This window comes from Rhynchophorus ferrugineus, unplaced genomic scaffold (assembly GCF_030347505.1).
Source record: "Rhynchophorus ferrugineus isolate W39M unplaced genomic scaffold, kcgeb_rfMv2 rfM2, whole genome shotgun sequence".
In the NCBI taxonomy this organism is placed as follows: Eukaryota; Metazoa; Arthropoda; class Insecta; order Coleoptera; family Curculionidae; genus Rhynchophorus; species Rhynchophorus ferrugineus.
In genome coordinates, this window is record NW_027472581.1 from 37,388,001 (window position 1) to 37,408,335 (window position 20,335).

The following is a 20,335-nucleotide window of genomic DNA, read 5'->3' on the forward strand; positions in this document are numbered from 1 at the left end:
TCAAAAAAAAACCGGAAATCTATATATATATTACTTAATACCAGCGTAATTTGATAAACTTATACAAATATCATTAACATCACGTAATTAATTAGTGATTTCGATTTCCTTCCCGTATTTTTATCGATGGATTTTGTAAATTATACACGCTCGTCTTTAACCGCTGTTGATTTTCGGGTAACCGCTAATGAGAAATTCCGGTCTCTTCCTTCAGATGCGGAGAGGTCGCTAACGAAGGTTGTTTGTTAAGTTGGAATCGAGCGGCTTTATCGGATTCGATAAATTGATTCTTCGATTTCACCGTTTCTTCTTCATGCTTTTGTTTCGTTTGAAGCGGGCGATGCGGTATTGATTTCGTAGAAAACTGCAAAAATTTTAACAGTAGCATATACGTACGAGATAACTGAAGCTCCTTTATCTTTTATGTATATCTATATATTTCAGCATAACAAAGACAATTATTTATGTATCGGAAAAAATGCTAAACTAAGTAGAAAACAGTTAATCTGCCTTTTTTAATTACTAATTTAGTAGAAATATATTTAAACGAAAATAAATTATGGTGGATACGTATATAAAGTGAAGGAATACTTAACAATACGGTGAAGCAATACATACAGGAATATTTTTTATACCAGATAATTTATACGAAATACGACATCATACAATATTAATTTCATACAAAAAATTGTAATTATAAAAAATTATAAAAATGAATAAATTTATGTGAAACTGCCTAAAAAATACATCTTATTGAATTTATTTAAAAAAAGTGGTACAATATAAATATTAAAAAAAATATGTTCCATCACTTTCTACATTTTCTCATCTTTCTAGCAATACGGTGATACCGTATCGAAAGAACGATGTTGGTTTGATTCAATCATCTCTCCATTTTCAAACTTCCTCAGCATATCATAACCGCGTGCCAGCCAAGCTATACTGCAATGATCTGAATAATTTGTAATCAGAAGGGGCTATATCTAGTGAGTAGGCTGACAGCGATTTGCAATTCGAGCTACAGTATCGTATACAGTACCAATATCGACAATTAGAGTATGACGAAACAGCAAACCTAAATTTTCCAAAGTGCTTGGCAGCTTATTTCTGAAATGAAACAAAATGAATGAATGTCAAAATGAAATTCTATGCGTCCAATAATTAACGTCTGTGTACACTTAATAAATAAATAATAACAAATTTAAAACTGTTATTTTATATAGAGAAATATCAAAAAAACATCGATTTAAATGGTTAGGCTATGTTTTTTTTAACATAATAAACATAATATATAATTTTAACATAATCAAATTCATATTCATATACTATCAACAGATATCACTGATCGAAATACATGCAGGTCAATTGTTTTCATAAAATTCCGTTCAGTTATCTATTCACACTTTAAAGTCTAAAATGTTAATAAATGTAAGTTGATATCTAAGGAAATTTAAATATAACAAGGACCAAGGATAAACCAATTGGCGATAAAATGGAAGAGAACCAAATAAAAACGAGAATAACAAATCCGACATCACATCTATGCTCTCAAATAATTTGTTAATAGAAAATAATAAGAAAAGTAAAACAATATGGGTACCATAGTATTTACATCTCTACTGTCGGAAGACTATAATACGGCATCAGATATTGTGATTCTTCGATTCTTCAGATCACTCTCTATGATCCTAAAGTATTGCAAGTTGCCGCTATGGACGCTATGATGCTCCTCTATCGAGTAGCCTAACCAACGATCATTATCATATTGTGATCAAATAACTTCATCTGAATAATATTGCGTTTAAACTATTTGAACATCCTAGCTTCAGTCTCGAAATTGTACATAACTACTACATATAGTAGTATAAAATTGTGGAATAACTAATAATATGTTAATGGTAATGAATAAAAGGTAGGTTAAGAAAACCGTCATCCTTTTGGACATATATTTTGCTACAAATATTGCTACAAATAACTGAAATCAAGCATTGTATCACACATGTATTAAATAATTTATAATATTTTCTTAGATATTGCATGTAGAAACAGTCCATAAACCTAGTGTTTTTTCATTCTTGGATTTCTGTGATGAATTTTTCTAGGCGCAGTTTATTAACTTAAGACAACAAAAGTTAAGATTTATATAGTTTCATATAATTTGTATCCAGACTATTAATTATTTAAAAAATTGTACTTAATTTACATAATTACTTCAGTACTTAATTGCTTAATCATTGAAAAATTTACAAATATAGAATATACAATGAAGATAAAAATGTAATTATATTGCTCAAACTTATGATCATATTCTGTAGTCGTATAAAATCATTTATTTATAATATATATATATATATATATATATATATATATATATATATATATATATATATATATATATATATATATATATATATATATATATATATATTACTTTAATGCATTAAAACAATTGCCTTATTTTTACAGTAAATTATGAAGATATAGATAATTTATTGGATTCAATTGTCATGTAGTAACCATTATCTAACTAAATTCAAATAACAAAGTAGTATCGTACATGCAAGAAAATGCATTTAAATAACATTTAGACAATTTCAAGAGTGGATAAAGCGTGCATAAATCTTCGGATTATACCTTAATATTGATACAACTGGTTAGCATTGATGACAGAATATATTAATATATTCTACCACTAAGGAGTTAAAATACATAAAAGGTTGAAGCAGTTTACGTGGTATTATTAAATGTATCTTAATCCTACATTATGAACAATTTCCTTCATAAAATATATTTAACAAATTCTGTGTGTAACCGCTTTTAGGTGTATCTGTTTACCTACGTTTAAATATACAAATATCAGCATATCCTTATTGCACTTTATATATCATAATAATGATAGTAGCACTAATACATAATTCTATTTATATTTTTACGTGTTATTTATACTGTTTAAGAGAAGAGGCGATGTGACGATATGAAACATGTTTAAGAACTTCATGAATATTTTTAACTAATGGTGAAATAAACCAATTCAACACAAATTTCCACTCAATGAGCCTGCGTTGCATTTTTCGTTTTCGAAAATGGAAAAGGGTAATATTTCAATCTCAATTTTCAAACCACAATAATTTTTAGTGATATATAAATTTGACTGTGTAAACTAATGATACTATCTCTGTATCTAGAATGTTGTATGTCTAAGCTATTCATTCTAGCTCAAATTAGTTAGTTATATTGGTTAGTAGTTAGTAGTTAGTAACTCACGCTAAAAGTCATAATCTAAAAAAAATATTTTCGTACAATTTGCCATAAAATAAACTATTGCCAGTAATTTTTAGTAAATAAACAGTCACTCCCTGCAACGGAGGTAAATTCTCTAAGTAATCTATTTGACTTCTAAATATTTAAATATTTATTATATTATATTTCAATATTTTATATCTTAATGTATAACATTAGAAAAAAGTTATTATTTCCAGTGTCAATTAAATGTTTGCAATATCGTAGAACATAAATTAAAAATTATGTTTGTTATTGTTTATTAGCAAAAATATGATACCCCATAGAAAAAAAAACACTTGTCATGCTAGTAACCCGGCTAGGTTTGGCCGTATCTCTTTTGAAATAGATTTAAAGTTCGAAAAGGAACAACACCTTATAAGGAAAAGTTACATTAACTGAAGATATCAATTGATTCAAAATAACAGTAAACCCGCGTCATGAATATGTTTAAAGTATTGCCTGTCGCAATTTGTAAATGCGTTTTAGAATCCGACTATGTTCTCATTTTATTTTAGTTAAAAAGAGATACAATGCTGTCAGATACGTTCGAATATGTAACCAATTCAGCCTACGAAAATCGTCCGGTTGTCAAATGTCAATAATTGACATTTGTCAATGCAAAATTCTTCAAAATATTAGTTGTAATAACTTATTTTGATAAACTTCAAATCGCTGCTTATGATTACTCTAATTAAAAATTTTGAAGCCATACAGAACAGTAAAATGCAATAGAGAAGTAAGCAGATTTACTATTAAGTAATAATTAATAAAAGTTGCGGCGGTTTTAATTAAAATTTTTTTGGTGTACGGCAGCTGCACTGCACCGAAAACAAACCGTCCTCATACGAAGCGGGTGACGAATCAAATTGAGCTTGATGTTAGCTCTATCAGACATCAAATATATGAAATGTATAAAAACAGTGAGCAGTTTTTCAACACTAACATAATTTAATACAAGTATTTCAAAGGAAACTGTTAGTCTGCAAAGTATTCACAGAAAGCTTAGAGATATACTACCTTTTCCTTACACTGGTGGTGTATGAAAAAATTTGTGATTATTGTGTTGGTGATTTAAATGGTGTAAAGATTGTGTGGAACCTACGAAAAGATCCAATGGAACTTCCAGATTCAAAATAAAACAATTTTTATAAGAATATAATAAAATTAAGGAGGGCTTATTACATCAATTTGTGTATTTAGATGAGACAGGAATATTTCAGAATGGGGCACTCATGGCAAATAGCGTTAAGATAACGAAAGTTGATGGAAAAGGCTAAACATTGGAGTAACATTTGATTAGGTTTTATTAGGATTGCAGATATATCGTTTTTCATGCTGGAAACAGGAAAGGTTAATAACACCTTCGGTTTGGATAAACTCGATCAGACATATTTAGGAAGAAATTGACAAATAATGGGATCATGAATAAGTGTCAGATAGATTGGAAATGAACAACTTGAATGAAGCTTTCTGAATGTGGGACCAATGCTGACAGTTTCCAAGACTGGGTGATGAGAACAGAAATAACTAAAAGAGATTATATAATTAATATCTGATAGCTGTAGGAAATGTGCATAGATATGTCTGTAGTGGTTCAGAATATACATGAGCATTTAATATACTAACTGTTTCGCCGATATGGCGAATGTGTTTGGGATAATGCAGTGATTAAATCTAGTTTTATCAGGAAAGATGTATACAGGTAGTAACACAACAAACTGAGAAGACACACAGTAATATTAAGTTTTGACTTTACAAGGAAATACTGCACCGAAGGAACCAAGAACTAAACGTAAAAGGTAAATATGCTCTTTAATAAGAGTAAAATACATTACAATTGTTAATTAAGTGGATTAGACCTCCAGGGAATACCACTACATAAAAAACATGCTTAGAACTCTACCTCATAGGTGGCGTGGGAAAAGACTACTAATCTACAAACTATTGTGATTATAATAAATTCTACTTTAAGTCCTTCCGTAATATATGCATTAGATGTAGTAATGTTAAAATAATTTATATTTGATAATATTCTTATATCATTATTTTGTTTAACTTGGAATTAATGCCGCGACATTGCGACGTTTTGACGTCATAAATTCAGATGACATGATTGTTGAACGGACTATATATTTGTCATCACAAAGTAATATAAAAAAATGTCTAACTATCAATTTTACAGTTGCATTCGTTTCATTTTTTCATTGCAGCAATTTTAGTTGATACATGATTTAACGAATTAGAAGCTCCCACGTGGGACCTATAAATCGTCAAAGGAACAATGTTGCTGTTGCTATTGATTTAAATCGGGAAATAGCACTATGTAACTGAAATGGATTGCAAAAAAAGCTTTTATCGAATGACAGCAGTCAGTCGCGATCCACTTTTTTGTCATTATTTATCGGGACGGTAGTCCGCATCGTTCCAGCATGAAACCGAACCCCGCCGGTTCCTGCGAAATATTCATGAGCGGCCGACGTCGAGCAAATGGTAAATGTTCGATGATGTCGTGTCGCAGGAGTGAATCACTGCCGGCGTGTGGCCTGGCAGTCAATCAATTCGTCAGCAGGATACGCTTGTCTGCAACCTGGCGCACTACACTGACGCGGATATAGGATATATCAGATGTTTGTTGCTGTTGTCCTCTAGGTTGTAAAGCTGGAGATATTTTTTATTGCTACTATCCTGATACATTGCATTTCTATACAGAGTTTAACTAAAAATATAAATTTTGTTTGTGAATTTGTCTTGAAATATTTGTAATATGTGAAAAGGGATATAAAATTAGCTTGCTAATTAATTGAATAACAGTAACATATGTTTTAATCCAATAAAAATAAAAGCAAAGATGTAAATTATACCGCAAATCATATTTATTTATTATTAATCTCTGAGAACTTCCACAATCTGCCTGTAGGCAATAAGTATTTCTTTGTGATTTCTCTTATACAATAACATATAACAGTATTGACATGTAGAAGATCGCTTTAGTAAGTGCTCTGCTGTACAAACTTATAATATAAATGTTATTCTAGAGACTATTCTAACCGATTCTAAAGACTATTCTAATGTATTCTAGAGATTATTATATCTCACTGTATGTGTCTATTAATCAGTTCATATGGTAGTATGCGTTTGAGCATGATTCCTTCATTGTCATTGAGCACATTTAACTGTTTGGCTAGTGAATTGGGAACCACTAACAGTCCCTCAGAGTACCTTGCACTAACACTTTAAGTCACACTCGTTAAGGGTTCCAAGAGGATATCGCGCTGAATTAGTTTGTTGGAGACGTAATATGGGGCATCAACGATCTGTCGCAACATTTTATTCTGGAACGTTTGAAGGAAGCTACGTTAGATTTGCTAATAGTAACTCACAGTTCAATGCCATAGGTCCAAATGGCCTTAAGTATTGACTTATACAACAAAATCTTGTTATCTAAGGATAATTTAGATTTTCGCCCCATCAGCCAATACATTTGGTTTAGTTTAATCTCAAGCGTTTGTGTTTTGTCACTATATGTTTTTCCACGTTAAGTAGCGATTAAAATGTATTCCCAAATACTTAACATTCTCTGCTTGCGGGAATTCATAATTATTCATTTTTACTATTGGACCAGTCCTTCTACAAAGGGTGAATGTTACATGGGTAGATTTTATCGCATTAGCTTTAATACACCATGTGTTCAACCACAATTCGACTTTGTTTAGATGAACTTAGAGGTTTGTTATGGCTGGTATTGGATCTTCGTGTGATGATAAAACCGCTGTATCGTCGGCATATGTTGCAACAGTAGTGTTTCTTGAGGTAAATCATATTTATAAATCTAAAATATAATAGTGTCTGTGGAAAAATAATATTTATAAGATTATTCTTATATTAAGTTTGGATTGCTCCTGGATTTCAACAGTTAATGAAGTTTTCACATATTTTGCAACAAGTACTCGAACTCGATTATTGTGGTGCAAATTCACTTGAACGTATTTTATCTGCGTATTTATCAATGCAGAATCCACAGTCCATGAATTGAATGCCATGATCCATGATCCAGCCATGATCTATGATTTCGCTACGTTTTTCTACTTATCTCACCAGAAGTATATAAGAGTACTGAACGAACTAGAACTAAAAAAATATGTATTTTGCTGCATGACGTATATGATTTATGTATTTCTAACTCTATCTGCTATATAACTTACTACGAGAGGTATTCTGATACTAGTACGAAGATATGAAGTTAATAGATGGACATCTTAGAGTCTGAAATTGTCTTTAAAAACATTATAATGGCATTCAATATTAACTGATTTACTTCAAATATTTAACGTAGTAAGTTTCTAAACGATAGAAATTTACATGAATTAGACATAGGAAAATTTGCATATTCTTCGTTTCTTATCAGATGGTCTGTGGAAATCTGCAGTGAATGTCCGTTCAAGAAAATGAAGAACTTATAAGGCTAGTACATATAACTGAGGAGATGGCCTTAAAGGTTAGAAAGTAGGTAAGTGCTTCTCATATAGCTTAGGATTCCTCATATTTTGAAACCACCTATATAAATTCTTATATAATCTTTAACTACCCATTTATTAAGAGGGACAGTGAGATCATCTTAATGAAATATTCAGTAAAAGTTTCAAATGATTAGTAAAACGTTACTTACATTTTAACAATCAGTATTTTCTTACAGATTCCAAGAAAATGTGTCAGTTGTCAAGTGAACTCTGGTGAGGGGTTTCAATTCTCATTATTTTGAGTTTGTATGGTATATTTTTGTATTACTTTCTCCCACTAACAAAATTAGAAACCATGAGTGTATTTCATTATTGAATATATAAATGAATCATAAAATGCAAAATTATTATATAAAAAAAGATTTTATTTTAATGTATAATTAAATAAATTAATTAACAAATTAAGACATTAAAATTCTAAAGGGTATTCGTTTTTTTTCTACAATTTTTCAATAATATATCACGATTATTGTATATATGTTATTATACTTAATTGGACCGCTAACAACATATATTTTTTTGTGAAACTAATATGTTACTAATTTATTATTAAATCAATCATTTGAACTAATGGTATCAAGTAAACAACACTAGTTTAATATGATACGGAATTTCCATTACTAAAATTATACAGCCTTAGGCCAGGTGATTGATGTAGTAATTGTATCATTATCATTTATGGAATATACGAGGAGTGATCGTTTGCTAAACGATCATTTCAAAATTATTAAAATCATGCACTATATACCAAATAATTAACGTATAAGTTATGTTCCATTTATACCTCAACTATGGACTAATTTAGAAAAAAAATTAGTAAATTTAATTAAAGTAAATTTAGTAAAAATTAGTAAAATAGTAGTAAAAAATTAATAAAGAATTAGTAAAATATACTTTCGAAAGAGCTGAATTTATATTATTTACGATAATTCATTGTTATTTTTCCCAAGAAGTGAGCAACGGCGGTACAATTGTCAATTTTTAGCTACCAGAGCATTCATCATTACCTCTGTTTTTATGACCGCATTTGTATCAAATATAACGCTTATATAGCCTATATGACTTCAATACTTTTACCTATAAAAAATTTAGTGATCATACAAGGTTCTTTCTTGTTATTTTTTTAATAATATAAAAATTGTTTCACTAAAATCACTGTAAAATATAACATGATCATTTTATAGTAACATGACCTTTTTATAAGCATCGTTTGAAATTTAGTCCAGAAATCATACAAGTTAATTAACAATGGTATTATGCCACTTGTTTCAGATTGATAACTTACTGAGTTTTTTAAATAAAAAGTTATAGGAATAAATATAAAATGCATAAATCAAATTAAATAAATTAAGAAAATTATTTAAATTAATTCTTTAATATTAAAATAGAGAACTGTACTAGTGAGCTTAATTAAATATTTAGAGAAAACAGAATGTATAAATCGACGGAGCGGGAGTTCTAATCAATATTAACAGATATAAATAAAAAATCTATTTTTGTTGTAATAATATATTAAAGTTTATAATAATATATTAACTGATAACGAGAAATCAACAGTATCGTTATGATGTTAATAAGTGCTTATTTAAAATATAATTGACTGCTTCTCAGCACTCTCAAAGCGTTAGCGTTTTTTGTAGAGCATTTATGGAAAAGTAAGAAATGTAAACAAAGAATAAGAGATTAGAGCACATGTGTATATTGGATGGTCCAAACGAAAATAAATATTCAAAGTAGTAAGACAGCAATCCACTGTTTAAAATGTATGATGGTTTACAATAGGGTGAATGCAACGACATAATAAGTAGTAAAACAACAGTCAGTACAATGTCATTATCTATCCATAACCACTACTTGTTCCTATCTTTCAGGCAATTTACGAATTTCATCTAGAAAGGACTATTTTGAGGCTATCTATGAATCGATCCACTCATATGTCGAAACATATAGTAATTAAAACGAACAAGGTCTAGAGAATACGGCTGGTGGAGTAGCACTTCACATTTTAATGTTTCTAATGTTTTAAATATTGTTAAAAAAATATAATGTTAAATATGTTTATATATTTTAATGTAGTATTTCGCGCAGTGCTCGCTCGAACGTAGTAGTAGAGGCGATTCACCGATGGCTTGACTAGGTCTTAGCAGCTCATACAATGTTAAGCTGATCCCGCCAAATATAGAGCAATAACTTGGAGCCATGGAGTCTTGTTATCGTAGGGATTATCGTAGTGAATTTGAAGCAGCATTTCATATATGACCAAGCGCCTTTTAATGTATCTTTTCTTCAATTCGTACGGTACATAATATATCAGCTTTTAGATTATTCTCATGATCTTCAAGCAATTGGAAATAACTTCTTCTGTTACTCTCAATAATTTCCAATATGCAGTTCTTCTTCTTGCAGTTTACATGGGTCATCATCAAGTAATGCCTTCAGATCCTCGTCTTAAATTTTTCTGCCTGGCCGGAATGCCTTATATTATTTCTCTTTTGTCTTTGATATCAAAATCAGCACTTTTAAAACGTTGAACCTAATATACATGTTCAAATTGATGGAGCGTAGTTGCCATAAGCTTCGCACAGCATTCCTTAACCTACAGCTGCCTTTTTCTTTTGAAAAGTGAAGCCTGTCAGTGAGGCTTCAACATTACTTCAATAGTTACACCATCTGCTGTAAATCCTTCAAACTTACTTTATTGATCAATAATTACAATATAATAATGCAGGTAGATTCTGTGGAAAGTTTCTTCAATATACTAGATAAACCATAACTTCTTCTAATAGTAATAAGTTATTGCATTTAGTTAAAAAGCGTGATACGGACATATGTTACATAATAAGTAAAACTTTTGCATTTTATTTATAGAAAATCAATCATAGCATTTGTTATTTATTGAAACAAGTGATGCTTGGAAGAAAAAATATCCAGGAAAGGTTATGAGAGAAAGACCACATCAATTCTAATCGCCAACCGCCCTGTATTATAGTTTTGTCCCATTTACAAAGTTTGAAATATCAAAAGTTTTGAAGTTTGAAATATGTTAAAAATGTCTCTATTTTAATTAGGCGAAAAGTAATTAGTTAGTTACAACAACCAGCACTTAGCACTTAAACTATACTAAATGTTGTTGGACATGGACCTTTGATAAAATAATAATATAATTCTAGAACCCAAAAGGAATGCAATTCAAAGTATTAGTTTTAATTAGCTTTAAAGAGTGTCAGCGCACCCAGTATATTTTCCAATCAGTTAAATGTGCGGAATGATAGCGAAGTGCGTAGATATTTTGGTATCATTCGATCTGGTTACTGTCTGTTAATGTTATAATTTCCAAAACCTGAGAAGTCACCAAACGAAATAGAAGCCTATAGACCTATATCACTGCTGCCAGTAATACATAAGGTTTTTGAAAAACTCTTGTTGAAAAGAATAAAACCGTTCATAGAGAGAAAAAACCTAATACCAACACACCTGTTTGGGTTTATTAACAAGCATTCAACAATTGACCAGGTCCACAGAATAACACATGTTATTGAAAAAGCCTACGAAAGTAAAAAAGTTTGCTCAGCTATATTCTTAGATGTAGCCCAAGCCTTCGGTAAGGTTTGGCATGAATACCTTGTTCATAAACTACAGAAAATGTTTTCAAAACAACACATCAAACTATTAAAATTGTGCATTACAAGCAGAATGTTTAGAGTCAAACTGGAAGGAGCTTACTCCACAATAAAAGAAGCTAAAGCACGTGTACCACAATGTACTGGCTAACTGGAAGAAAATCACAATTATCAGTACATAATAAATTGTTATTATATAAGCAAATACTGAAACCTATATAAATATACGGAGTTCAATTATGGAGATGTTCTGCAAAGAGTAACATAAATAAAATACAAATTTTTCAGAACAAAGACCTGAGAAGTATTGAGGGCGCACCCACAGTCAGTCAAGAAATCAAGAGAATTGCAAGGGGGCACGAGGAAAGAATCCATTCACATGAGAATATTGAAGTATTCCAGCTTTTGGTTACCACCAGAACAGGACACAGACTCAAAAGAATCAAACCATCTGATCTTGTGTAATATTGTTTAGTGAGGTGCATATAATAGAAAATACAGCAGTGACATATATAAACATTATTTCACCAGAAACTGAGATAGGGCCGAGAGGTCCTCCTAGTTGTATACCTAAATTTAATTGATCATAAAGACAAAATGTAGGTTAGACGGAAAGGACTAGTAACAATGTAATAATTAAATAATAAAAAAATTATAATCCACATAGACTTTAGAGCAAGATATTTAGGTAAGAGATCACTTACTGACGCGATTTTCTACATAATAAGAAATAATTATTGCCCTCTAAGCAGATTATTGAAACATTACGGATAATAAAAAATATATATTTTTCTTAAAACTTCTGAGTAGCTGAATCAATACTGACTTAATTTTTTTTAATAAAAATAGTTTTTGTTTATTTTAAATTTATTTTTAACATAAACAACATAAGTTAATACCAATATATCATCTTGTTTAAACACTTTATAATACATATTTAACTTAGTACATATTTAAGCAAAATATCTCCCACACCACAACCAACACCTAGCCGCATTCTTCTGAAGACGGGGCCGTCCGTCTTGCAGGTGACAGTCGCGCGGTATTGCACACTTTCTCACCGATTCGTGGTTGATCGAACTCGTGGACATCGTACCCGTGCCTTAACTCACAAAAAATCTAATATCCACGCTGACACCTTAAACGAGACCTATCAGTGCCCATTGTTGTAAAAATCACAATTACGTATCGGCGGGCGATCTCGCTGAAAAGATGATGAAAGTAGAACAGAGCCGAATCGAGATAATATCTCGCAGCGCATGACTGATTCTTGTTAATTTTACGTGACGAGTTCAATGAGATTCTCGGTTCTATGATGGGGAGCGTTTGTATTGATCGCCTTAGAAATGATATTACTTAAAATGTTTTTGGATTTGAAAAGAAATAGTTTAAATTCATTATAGTATTATCTATGCTGGTTTTGTTCTGATTTGGTACAATTTAAATGTTTTATATTTAATTGTTTTGAATGAAACGAAATAATGAAAATAGCTTATATTTTCCAGGTATTAAGCAACACATGTTGATTACCTGAGACTTGGTCAGTTAAACTGAAAAAAATTCATGTTAAACTTTATTTTTAAAATTATTTTGTGACAGAGAGAAAAACTATACCTTTAATCGCTACATACTCAATGTCAAGTTTGTTAATAAAAAAAGTTTATTGTCTTGTATATTTGCCTGGATATTATAATAACTTTACTGAAAAATAGAACATACTCTAATATTAACAATATTTTCGTAATATTGATATATTGTGGCAAGCTAGAATTATCCACAATATAAAGTAGTATTGAGTATTTTTATTTTAAATATGTTTAAGAAGAAGATGTGATCAAGAACATACAGCTTGGTGGTCTAAATAAATATACATTGAAATAAAAAAAGAAGAACATCTGAAGAAACTACCTGAACAAAGAGATCCTGAAAAATGTTAGCTACAAAATATATAAAATAGGTGAGTAAGAATAAAGCTAATGATATAGAAGAAAATACGAAAAGGAATTGATGAGATGATGGAGACAAACAGTAAAGAAAACCAGAAACTTTTTATATATCTTTAAAATCATTATGTTATAAACAGTAGTTACTTTTTTACTTTGCTTTACAAAAGTTTATTCCTAGCTCTTCCCGCTAAAAGAAAGCCCACCTAAAACTATAAATTTTTTCGTTATTTATATAGCAATCAGCTAAAATAACATTAATAAGCTATCTATTTCTATTCTAATCTCCTACGATTTTAATGTTATAAAATACTTAATCTACGACATACACTTTGGGTATTATATCCATATCAATGTTTTTAATGTGCATTGAAATTTATTTATAACTTCACTGAAGATATCAAATGGAATTTGGTCTCTTTAATCTTATGACTAAGCTATTATTATTTAGGAGCTGCAGAACCTCAGCAATAATATACTCATTCCACCTGAGTTTCATATCATTAACCGGGGTTAACCCGAAGAGAAAAACAGCTGTTATCAAAATATAACACAATGTTGGACAGAGAAACGGCGGATCTAAATGCATCAAAATAAATCAGTGCATATTGATTTCACCAACAAAAGAATCAGGCCCAAGCCAGCATTTGTAAATTAGCAAGTAATCCCGTATGGAATATCGTGGCATGTGAAATATATGATGTTCAATATTTTAAATCAGTTGAAACATAACGTTATTAAACATATTTAAATGATATCCAATATATTTTAAATTGCATATGATATTATTAGATGCTCGCATATTTAATGATCATTTTTTCACATTAAAAGGAAATTTACTGAGAAAAATAAAAACATAGAAATGAAAATATTTTCGTGTCAAAAGAACGATGTTAGTTTGGCAGCGTTCCATTTTCGCAGTTCTTGAGCATTTCGTAAGCTTGAGTACCACTCAAACAATTCCGCATCGATCAGAGTATCTGGCCTGATAATTTAACATTATTGACTTGAAACTTCCATTTCGATTTTCTACAGTGTATTCACAAAGATGCATTTTGAGGCAAAAAGAGGACTTTCCATCTGTTACTCGATATTTTGTAACAGTACGACGTATAATTTGTTTAAATGACATCGGTAGACATCTGCAGCAACTTTCATTCGGCTTTAGCAGCTCATAATATATAACCACACCAATGCACAGTAAGATTTTATGGCCATGAAATATTATGCTCTTGAATCCATTAAAATAAAGCAATGAAATTTAATTGTTAAAACGGTACGAAACGCCATTTTAAATCATTTTGTGTGGTAAGCATTTTTTATCGCTGACGTAAAAATAGCCACTTTTAAATAATTCAAACTAAAACCGACAATTAGAATATTCTAATTATATTTTAATTATAAGCTCTATCATATGACCAGCATCACCAATTACAAAAAACTCATTATGGCCTTCGGCCGCAGAATTCTTAAAATGAACAAGCAGACATGTATTTCCTATTTTTCTATGCTTATCGCCTATATACACTGTATAACTTAATAATACGAAATGGTTTAAATGTATACTTACCACTTTCATCAGTAGAAACCTCTGATCAAAATACATGCAAGCATCTAATAGTTAATGCTGTTCAAATTATATCCTGATATCAATTGCAAATTAAAATACAATACAATTATCCTAACATGAATATTATCAAGTTAACAATTACTTCCATCCCATTTTAAATATAATTAAATTTCTTTTATACCCAAATTTATATTACCTAATCTTATTACCTATAAGAAACAGTATACTTGGTACTTATTCATGAGCCCAGGTATATCAGTTTAACTTGCCTCCATCAAAATCCCGCCGATTCGTAATCATTCATCACCCGCAGCACACGCGTAATTTATACGCGTTCGTTGAATTGTGCAGAAGAATTATGACGACTGAAACGGATAATGGCAAATGAGAAACCGAGAAACTTATAAACATGGTGCAGTCGGGACCTGCCCGCCCACCTCCAGAACGGTGATTGATAGCGCCAGTAAACTACCCGCGAAAGGTCAGCAGATGGAGGCGAATCCTGCAAGTCATGAGCCGGTTCGTAAGTTCGGCGGATTGCCATTGTAATATCTTGACGACTATAAGATGAACCATCATCAGTTAATAAGAGTAAATGTAGCGTTTGCTTATAGAAAAAGTTAAGCGGCTGAATTAAAACGAACGGTTTTATTTATCACTAAATCAATTAGATGCAATAATAAAAATATAAGAACGTACTTTTCTTTTGGAAATGGATCGTAGAACCATTTTATAAAATTATTTTTAAAAAATCATACTTGGCCAAATATCCAAATTGTATATTCAATCGCTAGCTACTATTTTTTCCAATTAACAATTCATAATTCTTGTTCCTTGTTACTGAACTAATACGTAACAAATGTAATATCATGGTCTGTTTCGTCCTGACTCTTAACTTTAGAGAAGCCAATGTCAATATTTATAATTAAAAAAAGATTCTAGTGTGTGATATTAAAAAGCGCCAGTCTCCAGTTATTCCTCTAATTGTTCATCACTCAATCTTATGCCTTTCTGGTGTCGAAAATCAAAGTCAACACTTAAAATACTAAACCATGACTGTTACCAAAACACGATGAATTTCGGCAGCAATTTTCAGCGGTAAAGTTAATTTTCTCTCCTGTCTTAGAAATTATTTCTGGACATGGATTCATGGAACATGGATTAGACATGGATTATTGAATAAACTCAAGAAAACTGTAAATATTTTGGAAAATTTAAATAATTATTCCTGTGTAATTATATCATTTGCACAATTATATGTGATACTATTTCAATTTTGTCACAACTCACAAACTATACAAGCTCTAATTTTACTGCGTTTCATTTAACTGAAGTGTAAATAAAACTGTGAGAATTTTCGATTTGATATGATAAAATATCAAGTGGTCTGTTTGAGCTCAATCTTGAAAGGCAAAAAATCGAGCAGAAACGCTATAAAGGGTTTTGCAACATGATAATACAGCCACAAATTCGTACAATTCCACATGGAAATTCTTAAATTAAAAGACCTAATCCCCCCACTGTTAATCGACAGATCTTAACAAAAAGAACCCTGTGATGAAAAGGATTGTAAAATGATAGTACTTATAAAGATATGAGTATTATGAAACTTATTTGTACGTTGCCTTATTTGTAAAAATTCAACTCCTAACATCCTACAATTATCTTATTTCCCTGATTTAGTTCGTTCCCCTGTTTAACTTTCCAAATATTTTTTAGGTCGATTAATATTAAATGATAATATAAGAGAATATTTTAAATATAGATATATAAAAAAACTAACAATATTAAAATCATGTTAAAACTGAATAGAAGAAGAACTGAAAGTATCATGCAGTTATCAAATTAAACTACATCTAAATCATCAAAAAGAGGAAAATGCTACCCTAATAAATTGAGCTGGGGGCTTATTTATTCACAAACATTTTTGATAAATCAATCTTGATTTTAAATCGCCCACATTTCTCATTGATTCTATTTGTCAATTCGTGTTTCACCAAGAATATATGAAGCAACAATCGGAAAGTTTAATAGATTACGAACGTTAATGAGTTATTAACACACTCAATTTTGATGACTGGTCCAGATTTCCACCAAATTAGATATCCAGATTTTGATATTGTCAATGTTGCACTGATCGCTTTTTTTTTTAGTTTTCCTAAAGATTTTAAACAGCAATCCCGAGCTTCAAAATAAAACAGTTCAGTTATGTTTTCGAAGATTCCTTATTCCCGTATTTCAACACTTCATGGGTGTTTAGGTAAGTCATTGCGAATTTTAGTACTAGGCAGTTCATGAAGCACCCCCTATTCCACAATAATAGAACTAAGATTTTTATGGAAACATAACCAAAATGTCACCTTTTATCATTCGATCTGTCGATGGTTCATTTCTGAGCCATTTAAATTTAAAGACTAAATCTATTTCGGTAAAGAAATTTTTGTGAAAAAAGTTTTAAGGGCTATGGAAATTCGTATCGAAATAGGGAATAGATAATAAAGATTTTTAAATGAGTTGAAACAATTGATTCATCCATTGCTAGGCAGCCTGGAAGTTCTTCAAGAGTTCCTCGAAACTGTGTTTATACATCAAACTTTATTTTGAGACACCTAGTACATACAGAAAAATGTTTTCGATAAATTGCATCGTGAGACAGGATTCGTTATAGGTCTGACGGTCTATCCACAAAATAATGCACATTAACATAAACGCACCATTGTTGATTAAATATATTTCAAGTATATTTAAAATATTCTTGAGGCTAATTTATCCAATTTAAAACAATTCCGCAATCCATTTTATTTGTCACGATCACAGAATATATGCGTTTTAGCCTCTCAAATCATAAATTTACTAATGAACCCCGAGTATTTCGTCATTTTTAAAAGTATCCACCATTAGTTCTCGTGAATTACATTGTAATAAATATTATCACGGTGCAGAAACAAACATATTTATCGAATGAACATGAACAGGCCTTCTTTTTAATCATTCATCGTTGTTTAATTGATTTTATGATAATTATTTTTAATTATCAATCGGAATGGCGGCGTTCGAGATACGAATTGAAAAGAATCACTTTATGATTGATGCGTTTGGAATAATAATGTTATTTGCATTTATGTTTTATTATTATTAATTGCTGTATACGGATATATAGACATAATAATAAATGACAATGAAACATACCGGTAAATACAGTAAGTAAATTGCATTTGATGGTAAAATTCTAAAACCTCATGGTCATATGTATGTATATGTTAGGTCATACGACCGCCGATGTCGTCAGGTTGTTCGATGTTCGATATACACTTAGCCTCCAACTAGTGTCAAAGACATTCAGTATAAATATATTAGGTGCTTGTATATATTATGTTCAACTTTATATATTGGTCAAAGAGCGAAGTATCAATGTAAGCAACTGTTAAACAACTAACAAACTGTTAAATTGGATACTTTTAACATTTCACTGCATAAAATCACAATATTCTATATAATATTATTGAGTAACTAATCATGGAACGCTCAAGTGGCATTTTCGATACTATTCATTACTTCTGTTATATGATTTGTATAAATCTGCTGCTGATAAATTTTCAACGATTCAAAAACGGTGATTTTGATATCGTTAACAAAGAACCGCCTGGAGAACTAAAAAGAAACCGAGCACAATAAATTGCAAAACTTATTGGACAAACACCCAGCTCAAATACTTAAAGAATAATCTATACAGCCTAGAAGTTGATGAATGAACTGTTTACAGGCGTTTACATGCAATAGGAATGACCCAAATAAATGAAAATAAATCCTACTCGCATTCAATCCTTCAAAATTCACATCAAGTTACTTAAATTCTTCTAGCTATGGAGTATGGAATAAGTAAACAAACAATGAATGTTTTGTTTCAAAAGTTTAGAAAAACAATTATTAATATATGGAAAGAGTACTGTGCGTTTAAAAAAAGAATAACAATTAATTTCTATACAGCTCAGGCTTCGATGTAAATAGATGGATTCACATGACACCTACACCTAAGACTGCTTAAAATATCATCATCAATTCTTTGACCAACAAAGCCTTTCGTCGAGTTATTGAACTAATGTCCACCATTTAAACTTTTGTCCTAAAGTTGTTTGGATGCTTTGTAAAATGTTACATTGTATGAGTATATTACAATATACAATTCTAATTTATAAATTTAATGTATTAGCATTTCTCTATTGTATTTTCATCCCTAGAAAAGACGAGTACGGGATAAATAGGTCATTATTGATTTCCCAAATTAAAATTAAATTGGACTACTTAAGACAAAGTTAAGAGTACACACTTATACACATGTTCATCTGGTTTGGTTCGCTTCAATATTCTGATTTCTTGCAGGTTGTCCATTAGTCGTTTTTCTTCGTATATCAATTTGATTTCGAGATCATCATATGCCATCATCATCATTTTGTTGATTACGTAACGATAAGCATTGGTAACCAATCGAAGAACTTTGTTTTAACATCGCTGAACTACTAGTTAGTTTGACTTCTTAGTGTAACCCCATATTTATCATACGTCCAAATAGGCTTTATAATTGACTGATAAACAACTGACTGACTGGTAGTCAAATTGGGAGTATCTTACGACTAACCAGTATAGTTATTTGATTTTAAGTTTGATCTGATCTGCTTCTTGTCTAACATAATGATAAATTGTTTCGAATGAATAATGTTTATATTCTCAGACCTTTAAATTAATAGTTCGAGATGTAAAATGGGGCATCGACTATTTTATAAAGACTAGTGGTTTTTCACAGTTAAATGTTGTACCAACCAAATGAAATGTATGCAGCAGTACATTATTATATTATAAAAATAATTTTGTCTTATTAACAATTACAACCCTATCGGTTTGTCATTATAAATAATAATATTCATGAATTAATTAACACCTCTAATTTCTGTAAAATACATTACATTACTGTACAAGGTTAAATAGTCTGATCCTATTGTGCCCTGCTTGAGAGTTATTCAAGATTTGCAATACTTCGATAATAAGATGATAATGAAGTCTTTCGTCATATCTCTTTGGGATTTACTTGATTTTCATAGTAAGAATCGGTATCTAAAGGTTTGAATGTAAACCCCTTAGGCTTTTGCTCTGAAAATTTTGTATTTCATTAATATCAGTAACATCACGTTAGAAAAATAACAAAACACATTAGAACCAAAATAAATCAACTTTACTGGTTAGTCAGAAGATACTCTCAACTTGATCCAAAATCAAAGAGATTGGCTTATCAGTTAATTGTAAAGCCAATTTGGATCTATGGGGTTCAAATATAGGGTTGCATTAAATATTCAGATCAACTAGTAATCCAACACTGCCAAAACAAATTTATTTTATTAATACCAATGC

General features: G+C 30.4%; 1 protein-coding gene across 1 annotated transcript in view; it reads right to left on the reverse strand.

The window, feature by feature from the left end:
- tio (zinc finger domain-containing protein tiptop) overlaps positions 1–20,335 on the reverse strand; it is a 468,375-nt gene that overhangs the window by 354,440 nt on the left and 93,600 nt on the right. The gene's annotated exons all lie outside the window — the stretch shown is intronic.